Source organism: Trematomus bernacchii, unplaced genomic scaffold (genome assembly GCF_902827165.1).
Source record: "Trematomus bernacchii unplaced genomic scaffold, fTreBer1.1, whole genome shotgun sequence".
NCBI classification, from domain to species: Eukaryota; Metazoa; Chordata; class Actinopteri; order Perciformes; family Nototheniidae; genus Trematomus; species Trematomus bernacchii.
The window spans coordinates 3346969-3363124 of NW_022987869.1; the positions used below are offsets into that span (position 1 = coordinate 3346969).

General features: G+C 44.3%; 1 long non-coding RNA gene across 1 annotated transcript; it reads right to left on the reverse strand.

Moving 5' to 3' along the window:
• Window positions 1–955: 955 nt before the first annotated feature.
• LOC117469178 lies at window positions 956–1454 on the reverse strand. The gene is made up of 3 exons (XR_004554567.1): window positions 1433–1454; window positions 1158–1227; window positions 956–1073 (listed from the first exon to the last, which is right to left on the reverse strand). It is a non-coding gene; the product is annotated as an uncharacterized LOC117469178 (long non-coding RNA).
• Between the last annotated feature and the right edge of the window lie 14702 nt (window positions 1455–16156).

The window sequence follows — 16156 nt, forward strand, 5'->3', positions numbered from 1 at the left end:
AGAGAATACCAATGTCGAAATCATCTGTTCTCTCGCGATATCGAACCCGCAGATGAGAAGGGAGGTCCCACTATCTGCACAGCGGGAGAGAACGAGGAGAGAATAAAAAGGGATGAGAGGACAGCTCGCTCTCTTTCCTTCGCTGCAGCACCCTGAAGACAACACCGGCTTTGTCTCTCCATTACCCATGCTTGTTCTTTAACCACGTTACTTAATTAAACTACCCATTTGAACCTTTTCAGAGACTCCATTAGTCTCGTTATTTTAAGTTTCTTTCCTGGGAGCGAGAAGATCACGATTTATCAATAGTTCCCAATATGAGCGACCTGACAGGGAGGAGGTCATCGCAGGTTATGCTTCACGGTTCAATTTGGCTGCTGTCTGAACCCAACATAGACATTTTGCGGATCAGGAAACTCCCTGCGAATCCTGAGGACAACGCAGGCCGGAATCACCACTCTGATCCTGTGTCCAAGGAAGCCCCAACACCAGCTCACAAAAGTTCTGTAGGCTAGATACCTGTGACGCCTGAAATAATTTCAAAGAATATTTAGTGAAAAGCCTATGTCATTTATGTAAAATACAAGTACATTTACTTTATTTTTATGGGTTCAAAGAACCTTTGCTTTTAACAATAAAGTTCCGACAGTTTATATCAAATGTGTCATGATTATTCATGTTGGATGGGTAAAGTATATGCTGATTTCAAAAGCATAAGGTTGTGTGTGGACTTTTTTTGTCATCAACAAATGGGTGTGTTATGCCATTGCTGTGTAGTATATGTAATATAATAGTAACGCCATGTACAATGACAGAATGAAATGAAAGATTGCATAAAACCATATACACCAGTATTTATTTTCATGAACAATATTAGCATACGTTTTACAAATTCAATCAAAAGAAACAAACCACTCACTGCTGTATTTGCCTCATCTGTAGTCTCCATATTCAGCTCTGTATATATTCAATGCATTCTGCAGGGAGAACACATTTAGGCACACAGGCTCCAAACCAGGATGGTCCACCATACAACGCACCGAGTCCTCAAGTTCCTGCATCCGTCTTGACACCTAGTGAGATAAACATATATTGAATGACATGTGAAAAATGTATTCTCTAAACAGAGAACTTAGTGAAGCTATCACAAATGTTACCTGTGGTATCTCAATGCAGCACACATTCTCAGGTTCCGAAGGCATTGTGGCGCAATTTCCACATGTACACCTGTATAAAGAAGTCAATAAATGAATAAATGTTTATTGTATGATATATGTAGTCTACTGCTGTTTTTGCGTTACAAACTCTACGTTACAAACTACACATTTCATTCTTGCTAATTAGCCAAAATATGAACGGAATAAGTAGCAAGCATCGTAACAACAAACAGAGTTAACGTAAAATAAATAGGGACAAAAGTGTGTCAACTAACCATTCAGAAAGGTCCTGCTGCAACCGAGATATTTGCACTTCCACCAAAACCTTGTCTCCTTCAGTGTCCGATTCTGGATCATACTCATCAAAGTCAGGGCACACAAACCTCTTGACCACGGTAAGGTGCTGGTTCTTCAGAGAGGCATTTTGTCAAATTAATAAATTAAAACAAAAAGGTGGCTTAGTAAACTTTATTTTTATTTTTTAGTAAGTATAAAATAGGTATTAATGAGATCATCTATTAATTATGTTTGTCTAACTGCTACACATGTATTTATACATACATTTAGATATTTATGAACATCTAAATATAATTGTTAAAGGTTTTAAGATATAAATAATCACATCATGGGGTCATTAAGGTTTCAAACAGGTTCATGTAAGGTAGGTCTACTATAACATGAAAACATGATTTTTAAAACAGGCATCATGGCTCAAGATCCTGTTCTTGTTTAAGATTATTCAGACTAATTTGTGAATTTAACATCCATATTGTCACGATTCTTATGTTATGTCACGTTTTTAGTTTTGTAGGTCTAGGTTTGGGTTTATTTTGCTGTTCTGTTCTCCCTGTTTCATGTTTTCCTCCTTGTTTCTTGTCTGGTCCTTCTCCCTGTGTTTTCCTCCCTGTCGTTAGTTTCCCTGGTGTGTCTGATTGTCTGATTGTGTTCACCTGTTGCCCTTGTGTTTCTCCCTCCTTTACCCAGCTGTTTCTTGTTCCTTGATTACCCCTCCCTGTATTTAGTCTTGTGTTTCCTCGTCGGTTCATTGTTTGTTTCTCCTGTCTCCCTCCATGTTGGTCACGGTGAGTTTTGTGTGTTTTACCTTGCACTCTCTATGTTTTTTGATTCATGCCATGTTTTTGTTTTTTCAGCTTTTAAATAAAGCTCGCTTTTGTTTATAGACCTTTACCTTTTTGTAGTGTGCTTTTGGGTCCTACCTTTTCCGCAATCCGTAACAGTGATCTTAACAGAATGAACCGACCAAATATGGACCCAGCGGATATTGATGATTTTGAGTTAGATCTGTTCGATCTAGACTTTTCTCTTCAATGTTATTATGCCGAGTGGAGTGGAACCTCGTCAAGAAGGGACAAAGAGGCTATCCTCAAAAAGGCACAAATGGAGGTGTCTTAACATGCCATGGTTGAGGAGCTCGTTGCCTGAATGTCTCGGGGTCCTTCTCAGGTTGATTAAATGGAATCCTTGCGTCCCTCACTTGCGTCGTTTCCCTGCGTTTAGTCCCTCCCACCAGGGAAGCATGGAGAGACGCAAGGAAACCACGAGAAGCAGGGAAATGAGTTTTAAGAGCAATGGGACGTCCTTTCCTCCGGAGCGTCACGTGAAGCGACGTCCGTTTGTGATGACGCCGCACAGCTGTTCGTATGACAGCAGCTCTGTCCCCGTTATTTTCACACACACCCCCGCCTCTGTTAGTACCAGGTTAGTACACATTTACTGACACAAACATTTGTATCATCTGTTGTAGACCCAAATACATTAAATAAAATTAGAACTCAATCTCAAAAAAGATAAACGCCATTCTTAAAATGTATAAACGAACAATAGTTGGATTAATATTGATTAGAGTGCACAATAGAAATAAAATAATTCAGAGAAGAAAAAGAGATATGTTATCTATCAAAACCCAGTTAGATTAACATTCATTAATCATTGGATTGCACACTTTGTTTGTGTGGATATGTAGCACATTAACATGTTAAATAGCACTTAATGACTGACTGAATGGAAATGACAATAAATGAAAATCTAAAACGAAAAAGCGATCATGAAAATGTTTCCAATAAATGAATAAAATAATTTTTGACCACTTTGTTGTTCAGATATATCACATATGTGTAACTAAATGATGCATTCATTGAAACAAATCACAGTATAAACTGAGGAGTGAGTTTCATGTGTTTTCTTCACTCCGTTGGGAAACTGCTCTCATGTCAAGAAGCATCAGATCAGTGCATGCACTGCATCGTCCAATCAGTGAGCGATACACAGTAAGGGGGCGGGGAGAGTATCTGAGGATTTCACCGGAGGATGGTCTGGTGGTTCCTCGGTTATCGCTCCTCCATTATCGCTCCTCGCTCCTCGGTCCTCGGCAGAAATAAGAGTCATGGGACGCTACTCGAGATGGCGCAGACAAATCAACTTCCGGTGATACCGAGGACCGAGGACCGAGGAAATGAAAATAGTCGACCTGAGAAGGACCCTCAGAGTTTTTTCACGTAGCCCTGAGAGCCAGTCTCCATTTTCTGACCCTATTTTGGGATCCCGTCTGGCGTTTGGAGGTCCACGGAGCCTCCAAAAGACCTCTAAAAAACGCAAGGTCAGGAAGCCAGCTCGCACTCCAGTACCGGTCCACACGGCCATGGTTCCGTGCTCCAGTGCCAGCCCACACAGTCATGGTACCATGCTCCAGTACCATCCCACACAGCCATGGTTCCGTGTTCCGGTTCCGTGCCCAGCAGCCATGGTCCCTGCTCCAATACCGGCCCACACAGCCATGTTTCCGGCTCCAGAACCGGCCCACACAGCCATGTTTCCGGCTCCAGAACCGGCCCACACAGCCATGTTTCCGGCTCCAGAACCGGCCCACACAGCCATGATCCAGGCTTCAGTTCCGGTCCCCACAGCCATGATCCCGGCTCCAGAACCGGCCCACACAGCCATGTTTCCGGCTCCAGAACCGGCCCACACAACCATGTTTCCAGCTCCAGAACCGGCCAATACAGCCATGTTTCCGGCTCCAGAAACGGCCCACACAGCCATGATCCAGGCTTCAGTTCCGGTCCCCACAGCCATGGTTCCGACTCCAGAACCGACCCATACAGCCATGGTTCCGACTCCAGAACCGACCCAAACAGCCATGGTCCCTGCTCCAGAACCGGCCGATACAGCCATGGTTCCGGCTCCAGAACTGTTCTGCCGGGGGGCCTGCCAACTCCATGTCCTGTGCCATTGGAGTTCCCGCCGACTACTGTTCTGCCGGAGGTCCTGCCAACCATATGTCCTGTGCCTTTGGAGGTCCAGCCGACACCTGTTTCGTCGGGGGTCCTGCCAACTCCATGTCCTGTGGCGCTGGGGGTTCCGCTGAGGGTCCTGCCAACTCCACGTCCAGTGTCGTTGGGGGTTCCGCTGGATTTCCTGCCAACACCTGATCCTGTCCTGTTGGAGGTCCCGCCGACACCTGCTCCACCGGATTTCCTGCCAACACCAGATCCTGTCCTGTTGGGGGTTCCGCCGACACGTGCTCCGCCGGGTTTCCTGCCAACACCATATCCTGTCCTGTTGGGGGTCCCGCCGACACCTGCTCCACCGGGTTTCCTGCAAACACCATATCCTCTCCTGTTGGAGGTCCCGTCGACACCAGCTCTTGCTCCGTCCGGGGTCCCACTGACACCAGCCCATGTTCCGTCCAGAGTTCCGTCTACGCCTGTCCCGCCAGGGGTCCCACCAGCTCCTGCTCTCGATCCCAGTGCTCCGGTGATTCAGCTGACACTGGAGGGGTCCCATTGCGGCGTACGTCGTCCTCCGGAGCTATCCCGTCGCCGCCTTCTTGCCCGGCCTCCTGAGTTCCCCAGCGGCCTTCGCCCTCGAGCCCGGCCTCCTGAGTTCCCCAGCCGTGGTCTTCGCCCTCGAGCCCGGCCCCCTGACTGTCCGCCTGAGACCCCCTCCATGAACTCTGCCTTGCCTCTGGGCTGTCGACCCAGACCCGTCCTCCGGACCCCCTCCACCCACCCTTTTGGAAATGGTGGCTGTCTAGGATCCGTCCCTTGGGGGGGGGGGTGTTCTGTCACGATTCTTATGTTATGTCACGTTTTTAGTTTTGTATGTCTAGGTTTGGGTTTATTTTGCTGTTCTGTTCTCCCTGTTTCATGTTTTCCTCCTTGTTTCTTGTCTGGTCCTTTGGAAGTTTGGATTCGAGGATTATGTTATGTTGGATTAAGTTTAAGCTACGTTAGCTAGAAAGCTAACGTTAAGTTTAAGCTACGTTAGACTTGGTTTCAAATCGATTAAGCATTGCAAAGAGAAGACAAAACGGTAAATTAACACTAGAACCGCCAAGGGATTCATTTTGACTAACCCTGATACTGACGGGCTGTCAGGAGAGGGAGAGAGAGAGAGGAAAAGAGATGCCTCGTTTATTTCCCCTGTGTTTATTATCAGAAGTTACTGTAAACTTTTGAATAATGTAGTTCATCTACTTTTAGTAGTTTGTTTAAATGTTTTAATTATGTTGTTGTTGTTTGTAGAAGTGCATCATTCCTTGAATTATTGTAAAATGAATCTGAACTTTTTGATCCGTTATGATGATAAACTGAAGCAATTTCTAAATTAACCCAATTAACTGAGTTTTAAATCGTCCTACTTAGTTTATGAGGTAATTATGAAGAGGAACAAATTAAATGATTTGAAAATGATATCTATGTAGGTGCTGACGCTGTTGGCGGTTCTAGTGTTAACAGAAATTTAAATTAAATATGTGTAATGGCAAATGCCATATATGATTTTCTTACCTGGAATTCTGCCTTTTTGAACAGACTTTTTGATTGAGTCCTAGCTATATTGTCTGCAGTTCTAGGATTAATATGATTGTCATCGGTCTAAATCAGATTTCAAATGATTAACTGTGTATGTAATGAAGATCATAGTGTGGGTTAAATCCATTTTCATAACCACTGTCTTTTAACTGATTTAAATGCGGAAACTGGGCTTATTCATCAGAATTTCGTATGACTTGACTTGAGCAATGACTTGACTTGACTTGCTTGACTCTCACCACAGTGACTTGGGACTTGCTTGATACTTGTAGGTCAAGACTTGAGACTTGCTCATGACTTGCACATGTAGGACTTACTCCCACCTCTGGTAAATTGTGATAGAGCAAACCATCTTAATACCTGTAGCAGCCCCTCGATTCCACCGGGTCCGTCTGCGTCGCGTCACGGCTTTGCCGCGGTTTTGGTCCGGCCTCCGGCGTCATACCCTACCGGGCGCAGATGGACCCGGTGGAATCTAGGGGTTACGCTTGCGGGTGGGTGTGTTCTCCGCCGGTGGAGCAGCTGTTTCATCTTCTTGAAATCAAAGCCCAGAGTGATGGCACCAGAGAACGACATAAAAAATGAACCGCTTTATCATGGCTCCCCAATGGGTGCTGGTTACCCCCTTTTGCCGTAAAAGCTGATGTGCCGTTCCACCTCTAAATCACCACGTATCGCACAAATATTTTGCATTTATTGTTTTTGCATGGATGGTAACACTTTTAGCACCCAGACAGATCAATATGCTGGAACAGTGTATTTTGATGCACCCTACTCGCCATAAAACACGATGTCGCTGTAACTCCAATGGACAAGGTCCGTTCGTCCCCCAATCTTCACTTGTATGTCACCGGTCCATGCCTCAACAGCTCTAAGTGAAATCTCACCATATGCCGTTTCCATGGAAACCCATGCCAAAAAACACGATGTTATCGTAACTCCTATGAAAATAGTCAAAACAGCACCAGACTTCCGATGAAGGCTAATGGTCCAGCCCTCAGTTCTGTATTTATAGAGCCCTGATGAGAAGCACTGCCGCCAAAACTGAAAACGTGACGTGGATCATAAATATATCAGCAATTAAACAACATCTTACATTTCTTTTCACACAATACGTCTCCTTGCAGTATCTGTATTTGATCCAATTGGTAGATAGGTTATATTTACACCATAACGGTGCACAGCTGATATAAAAGGACTTGTCGTTTTTAAAGATATTACTGATTTTCTTTGAATATAAGAATGTAAATACTGAGTTGAGAGAATAGTCAGGGGATTTGGGTGATGGGAGACACATCTATGGATTCAGAATTTCAATAGCTTACTGTTAAATGACGGATATACCTTTCTGTCTGTGATGTTTTACAAATCAGATATTAGAAGTAAAACATGTGAAATAATATAGCAATATCCTGTACAATTATGTGAAAACATGAATAAAACTACACATCTTCAGATGTTATACATACACAAGTGTCCTACACTAATAATACAAAGTTATTATGGCTGTGTGTACCTTGTGTGCACGGCCTAGTGGTTAATGCACGTTATTGAATTAGTTGTGTATATGATATGCCAATGAACCTTAGAAAATCTTGAAATCTTGAAAGGGATATGCAAAATAGCCATTATATACAGTCTTTAATTAACTATTAGTAGAGAATAACGAGTAATGAATATACTTTATAGGGATCTGCAGATAAATGTTTAGTCTTTTCAAGCAGCAACTATCAAATATCTCTCCTGATTGTTGGCACTTGACAATCACCTTTCCCTGAATTTTACTCAGGTGTAACTAAAGCCTGATTTAAGGGTTGTTTATATTTCACAATCAGAATCTGCAAAGTAACTAAAATAAATGTAGTGGAGTAAAAATACAAGGTTAACCTCTGAATTGTAGTGGAGTAGAATTGCTGTTTTGTTTAGTAATGGATATTGAATATGGAATAAAGGTTTTGACAAGACCTGGTCAATAATCAATCAAAAAGAGCTCCAGATGTTAATGATCTAAACAAAACAGCACACCTGAAATGTATATTTAAATACTTTATTAAGGGCAGTGAATTCGTTTTTTCTGTATGTTTTTCAAATCAGTGTTATACAGTAAGTGTCATAGACAGTGTTACATTGCTATTATTATTATCCTTAAAATATATGTAAAACAAAACCACTTATGATCTTGCTATTATTATCCTTAAAATATATGTAAAACAAAACCACTTATGATCTTTTTATTTGAGTGGTTTACTAATGACAGTTAATTCTGTTTTTGCTATTGATGGTTTCATTTTTGTGAAAAATAATAAAATAATAAAATTCAATAACGTGCTTTAACCACTAGATGTGCCTTTCGATCAGCTGTGCACGGTTATGGTGTAAATACAGCCTATCTACCAATTGGATCAAATATAAAAGTCAGCCGAATTAGTATTGATACTGCAAGGAGACGTATTGTGTGAAAAGAAATGTAAGATGTTGTTTAATTGCTGATATATTTATGATCCACGTCACGTTTTCAGTTTTGGCGGCAGTGCTTCCTGTTTGTCCAGAAGTCTTCTCATCAGGGCTCTATAAATACAGAACTACGGCAGATATGTCATATTTAATGCAGCCGAGCCGTGTATTACAATGCCGTTATGTGATGACCTCCAAAGAGAAAAGCAAGCAAACTCGGAATAAAGTATTTTATTTTTTTTAAATGTTTTTGGATTTCACATCAACAGGAGTCCGGTTAACTAAAATGTCTGTGCGGAACAATACCCCCAACCCATAGATCCGTGGGTGAATAATGTCAATCACCACATTACACACATTCCTTCACATTTACATTTTAATTTACATTAAAGTATTTCGCCGTCGACAATGTTGCCTGGCAACGCAATCGCACAACGTCAAGTCCGTTAATTCCACATCCTCACCTCCACACACATGGATTAACATCGATTTAATACATTAATGTAGCCTTTGTTTCTGCTAAAAGAGGTGTCGACCAGCTAGGGCAACAAGAAAATCGGCAAAATCGAGTGTGACGATTAAAAAATAAATTAAAAACATCTAATTTTGACAATAAAAACCGACCAATAGGCGCGGTAGACCATTTGCTAGGCAATTCCGGGTATTTCTCCACTGGTTGGGCCATGTTAACAATACCGTGTAACTGTCACGTTTGAAGGGACGAAACCGTGACATATTCACGTCTCCCAGCATGGTAGATCGTCACATGTTCACGTCTTGCCGTGATACCGGGTTGTCTATAATACAGCATAGGTTGTATTATATAAAAAAGGCTCAGGGGGGGGGATGACATTTTAATGATATAACGGGATAGATGTAACAGAAGTGTGAATTTGATGAATGCATTGACACAAAGCCCATGGACGACTACACAATGAGATAATAAAGTACAAGGATGATCTTACTTTTCAGGAGGTACTCATAGAGTTTCCTCATTTTGAGTAGGATCTCGACCCCATCAGTGTTACCGAAATGGTGGACCAGATCCCCACGGATCTCCCCACTGCGGCCCTTATTGCAGAGGAAAAGGACCGGGCTGGAGCCAAGGGTGGGTAGTTTAAGAACCTGCAAGAATTGGAGCGAAAAAGATTGCATACAGTTTAGTGAAGCAAGGCTGATTAGGACCAGTTCAAAAGCTTCGACTTCACTGGCTTTGCAAGTATTTTTTTGCTCAGCTCTTCGCAGCTATGGTGCTTTGTGTATTCTTCACAATATTTGTATTATATTTTATGCATTACCTATTACGTAAGTGTAAGTGACAAGTGTGAGTGTGTGTAACAGGCACATTGATCAATGATACAAATCTTTTGGTTTGTTAAAGCCCGAAAAATGGTTTCACATTCACTGAGGGCAAGGCTGTTTGACAAATAAGATATGTAATCGTCTGAGAGGCCAAACATCTTAAATAATAAGTCATTTAAACTCACAGATAGCTCGGCCGACTTAACGGTCCTGCTGGCGTTCCTGTTGCTCTTCACAGAAGCCCCCCAGCTAGAGTCCTTCAATTGCGCTTCTTTTTAAAAAAAAAAAGTTTATTTATTTGAAGGGGGCAGACACACGCCACGCATGTTTTACGCCCAAGGGAATTTGGGGCCTGGCAGGAGTAGTATGAAGCTGCAGCGTCGGAGGCTGCAGTCTCAGGACCACACTCCTGGGACAGCACTCTCAGGACCCTAGTTGTTTTGCAACATCGCCACCTAGTGAGCAGGAGACATGAATATGAACGACAACGCAGAGAGTGTGAGTAGTGTGAAGTGCTTTTAAAGTTTTATTTGTTTAACATTAATAACAATTCCGGTGTCTTGAAATGAATTGTGATTAGCTAACATTAACTATGATAGTCTAAAGGCACTAAAAACAATTATTTGTTAGCTATAGCTTTCGGCAAAAGCATTGTTAGCAAAAGCATTAGCTTCGTTAGCATATTTGATTATTTGTTTAATGAAACTGTAGCGTGATTTTGGCAAGCCCAACTAGGTGTCCTACATTAATTGTTGATTTAATCACTAATTACAGTAAGAGTGTGAGTAATGTGAATCATGTTGTTTGTTTAAAGTTAACAACTATTCTGGTGTATTCAATTGGCCAGCAATACAAGCAACACGTGCTAAATGTCAATGAAACCGTATGTTATGGTTATGTTATTTAGCAGAGGCTTTTATCCAAAGTGACTCACAAAAAACATAAAAGAACCATAATTAACATTAGATTATCAATACAAATAGTTACATAGTCAGTTACATTACGTATTACATTTTTTAACAGGGTAATTAGTCATCTGTAACCTACTACATTTAAAAAAAGTAAACTTCCCAACCCTGATCATTAATTATAGTCAGCTAATTAATTAAACTTCAAAGGATGACAAAAGCATGTCAATATGATCTGTCTGTCCGCTACATTAAATCAGCAGTAGCCTAATATAAGTTCTGTCTTCAGTGTAAATGCTTCTTTAATAGTCATTGTATTACTATTTGAATTCATTGTAAATAATCGTAACTGTGCTGACTGCCTGTTTACTGTTTATCAGACAGTCTCATCATTTTGACATGTTTTGTAATATTGCATGAGGTGTTTTAGTCAGTTATTATGTCGGCCTATTCTGTAGGTTAGAATCTGTCGTGTCAGAATCTAACAATTAGGCCTAATTTATGTCTGTCTGTGAAAGTATTTCAAAATGTTCAGTTTGACCAATTAGGCTCTCTCTTTTTCAAGATGCATATTTCAATCCAAGAGGGGAGATCCTTGCCCGACTTACAACGATGCACTACATGTTGCGAAGTCTTTCACTGCCCGTTCTCTGCCTCAAATGTGTTCCACCCAGCCAAACTGAGCAAGGTCCAAACCCATTTAGAGAGCCACTTCAACCGTGCAGTTCTCCATGAAGGTAAAGTTTGCAAACATTCTCTTGTGAAATGCAAATGAAGTTGCAATGTGTCTGCATTAAAAGCAGCCTGAATGTTATGATCAGTTCCATTTGAGCAATAAATCAAAACAAGTCCTTCTATGATTTGTTTGTGGTGACCAGTTACTTGATTCAGATGTTTGGTATTCATAATTTACACTTTAAAATAATATGATCACAAAATAATAATACTACAATTCTATGTTCTTATGTTTAAGGGTATACCATTCACAGATGTGCATTAAATTGCAGACCAGGATTTCATTTCCACTGCCAATCAATGCTGACGCTTCCCGGGGTACTGCAGCTGGAGCTGTTTTCTGGTGGTTGAGGGAACAGCAGACCCCGCCTCACCCCAGTGAAGAATCCACAGTGTGGAAATTGTGCCCAATAAATACAAATGTATTCTGCACTGAAATGCCTCTCGTCAAATTGCATGTTTATCTTTTGCAGTCTGGTGCATAAACACATAAAAGTTGTTTTTGAGTAATCTAGCACCTCTTCAAAGACACATTTGATTTGATTTATTTCGAACGTGTAATACAATAAAAAAAATATATATAATAATAATAAAATGAAACAAGATAATTATGATACTGTAGAAACATAAGCAGTATCAAATTGATTCAAAGGAGTTTACACTTATTTAACCCCACCCCTTCTCCCAAAAACTAAATTAACTGTTTTGTTTTAACAAAATATACATCTAAATGTATGTCTACATACAATATACATTTACAATTATAAATAAATTATATCATTATTACTACAATATATATATATATTTATGTTGTATGTCAAATTTGATAAGACAAATATAAAAGACTATCTTTTTACACCTGACATACAAAATACATTTGTTATTAAAAAAACAAAAACATATTAACAACTTGTTAATAATTTAATTTCAGTAAGAAAAACATTTTCATGCATTTTTAGATGGTTAATAGTAATTACAATGTCTAAAGAGACTCGCTGTGTATGAGACTCAATACTCGCTGGTTGTACTTTTGCGGTCATCCAATCCGCTAGATGGCGATGTTGCAAAACAACTAGGGTCCTGAGAGTGCGGTCCTGAGAGTGCAGCCTCCGACGCTGCAGCTTCATACTATTGCCTGGCAGGAGGGGCACAGTTGGGTTTTGGGCTTTGTCATTCTGCAAATGAAAGTTAAACGGAGGGATTATCTCAAAAATGTTTGCTGTCAGTTGATCAATTTTTTCTCAAATACACAAATATGTTATTAAGTTCATGCTCTATATTAAATGCAATTGGAGAGATAGAAGATACAGTCTAATATTGTTAAGGTTCGGCAAAAGGTAGGACCCAAATGCAGATTAAAAGGGAAGCGGGTTTCAAAACAAAAGTGAGCTTTAATAAAAAAAAAAGCTGATGAACGTAAATAACATGGCATGAAACACATAGGTAACACGAGGAAGATACAATACCAAAAACGATCGTGACCAACATGGAGGGAGACAGGAAAAACCAACAATGAACCGACAAGGCACACAGGGGAAGACAAGACTAAATACAGAGAGGGGTAATCACAAGACAAGACACAGCTGGGGTAGGGGAGGCAGAAACACAAGGGCAACAGGTGAACACAATCAGACACACCAGGGAAACTAACGACAGGAAGGCAAACACAGGAAGAAGGAACAGAGAAGACACAAGGAGGAAAACATTTCAAAACAAAGGTGGAAAATGAAAACATAAATACAAAACCGTAACTGAACCCCCCCCCTTAAGGGACGGATTCCAGACGTCCCAAGAAAACCCCAAAAAGTCCAAAACCTCTAGAAGGGTGGGCGGAGGGGGCCCGGAGGAGGGACGCACAACCAGGACCAAAAGGGTGGGTGGAGGGGGTCCGGAGGACGGGCCCAGAAGGGGTCCCGGGCGGACGGCCCCGGGGCAAGGCAGAGTCCAAAAAGGGGCGAAGGTCACAGCGGGCGAACTCAGGGGCCCGGGCATGAGAGCGAAGGCAGCGGCTGGAAGAGTCAGGAGGCCGGGCTCGAGGGCGAAGGCAGCGGCTGGAAGAGTCAGGGGGCCGGGCTCGAGGGTGAAGACCGCGGCTGGGGAACTCAGGAGGCCGGGCTCGAGGGCGAAGACCGCGGCACTCAGGGGGCCGGGCTCGATGGCGAACAAGAAGGCGCCGACGGGACAGCTCCGGAGGACGGGCAGGAAGGTGCTGACGGGACAGCTCCGGAGGCCGGGCAGGAAGGTGCTGACGGGACAACTCCGGAGGACGGGCAGGAGGGCCATGACGGGACAGCTCCGGAGGACGGGCAGGAAGGCGCCGACGGGACAGCTCCGGAGGCCGGGCAGGAAGGTGCTGACGGGACAACTCCGGAGGACGGGCAGGAAGACCATGACGGGACAGCTCCGGAGGACGGGCAGGAAGGCGCTGACGGGACAACTCCGGAGGCCGGGCAGGACCCGTTGTCGGCCGAAGAGGAACCGGAGCCGACGGAACAGGCGTAGACGGGATCCTGGACATGACATGGACCGGTGTCAACGGGACCCCGGACGGAGCAAGGGCCGGTGTCGACTGGACCCCCAACGGCGGGACCTCCAACAGGACAGGACACAGAGTTGGCAGGACCCCCGGCAGGACAGGTGTCGGCGGGACCCCCAACGGAACAGAACATGGAGTTGGCAGGGCCCCCGGGAGAACAGGTGTCGGCGGGACCTCCAACAGGACATGACACAGAGTTGGCAGGACCCCCGGCGGGACAGGTGTCGGCGGGACCCCCAACGGAACAGAACATGGAGCTGGCAGGACCCCCGGCGGGACAGGTGTCGGCGGGACCCCCAACAGGACAGGATATGGTGTAGGCAGGAAACCCCGCGGAGCAGGTGTCGGCGGGACCCCCAACAGGACAGGATCTGGTGTTGGCAGGAAATCCGGCGGAGCAGGTGTCGGCGGGACCCCCAACAAGACAGGATCTGGTGTTGGCAGGAAACCCGGCGGAGCAGGTGTCGGCGGAACCCCCAACAGGACAGGATCTGGTGTTGGCAGGAAATCTGGCGGAGCAGGTGTCGGGGGACCCCCAACAGGACAGGATCTGGTGTTGGCAGGAAACCCGGCAGAGCAGTAGTCGGTGGGACCCCCAACGGCACAGGACATAGGGTTGGCAAGACCCCCGGCAGAAGAGTAGTCGGCGGGACCTCCAACGGCACAGGACATAGGGTTGGCAGGACCCCCGGCAGAAGAGTAGTCGGCGGGACCCCCAATGGGACAGGACATAGGGTTGGCAAGACCCCCGGCAGGAGAGTAGTCGGTGGGACCTCCAACAGCACAGGACATAGGGTTGGCAGGACCCCCGGCAGAAGAGTAGTCGGCGGGACCCCCAACGGGACAGGACATAGGATTGGCAAGACCCCCGGCAGAAGAGTAGTCGGCGGAACCTCCAACGGCACAGGACATAGGGTTGGCAGGACCCCCGGCAGAAGAGTAGTCGGCGGGACCTCCAACGGTACAGGACATGGGGTAGGCGTCGGCCGGAGAGCCAACAGGAGACGAGGTGCTGGAGTCGGCCGGACCACCAACAGGACACGAGGGGCTGGAGTGGGCCGAACCACTGACAAAACACGGGGGGCTGGCGTCGGCCGGGGAGCCAGTACTGGAGCCGAAACTGAAGCCGGAACCATGGCTGCTGGGGCCGGAACCATGGCTGCTGGGGCCAGAACTGGAGCTGGAACCATGGCTGCTGGGGCCAGAACTGGGGCTGGAACCATGGCTGCTGGGACCAGAACTGGAGCTGGAACCACTGGAGCACGGGCTGGAATCTTGGTCTTGCGTCTCCTAGAGATTCTTTGGAGGATCTGTGGGCCTCCCAAGGCCTGGTCATACCCCAGGAAAGGGTTAGAGGCTTCGGACAAGTCCTCAGGACTACTTGTGAAAAGTTGTAGCCACTCAGGCAACATGCTCCTAAGCCAGGGCTGGCAATCAACCTCCTGACGTGCCTCCTTCAACGCAGCCTCTCTACCACGTCTAGAAGAGGCGCCATTCCAAGTATAAAAAATGTACTCCAGAGAGTACCCAAGACATTCTGCCTGTAGAGCAAAACGATCCGAGTCTGCTGAGTCCAAAGCTGGTCGGTTCATTCTGTTAAGGTTCGGCAAAAGGTAGGACCCAAATGCAGATTAAAAGGGAAGCGGGTTTCAAAACAAAAGTGAGCTTTAATAAAAAAAGCTGATGAACGTAAATAACATGGCATGAAACACATAGGTAACACGAGGAAGATACAATACCAAAAAACGATCGTGACCAACATGGAGGGAGACAGGAAAAACCAACAATGAACCGACAAGGCACACAGGGGAAGACAAGACTAAATACAGAGAGGGGTAATCACAAGACAAGACACAGCTGGGGTAAGGGAGGCAGAAACACAAGGGCAACAGGTGAACACAATCAGACACACCAGGGAAACTAACGACAGGAAGGCAAACACAGGAAGAAGGAACAGAGAAGACACAAGGAGGAAAACATTTCAAAACAAAGGTGGAAAATGAAAACATAAATACAAAACCGTAACAAATATGCTGTGAATACTTGAGATAGTGCGCAAACTTCCAATGGTTTGAATCAAATTAATATATTCATATGTATGTGAATATTCAATATATTCAAACACAAATGACAAGTGGGGTTTTTGTACTTAGCCAATGCTAAGTGACTCCATTTTGAACAAAATTGAGCAACATTCTGTTAATAATTAGGCTAATGTGTACTGACTTCTAA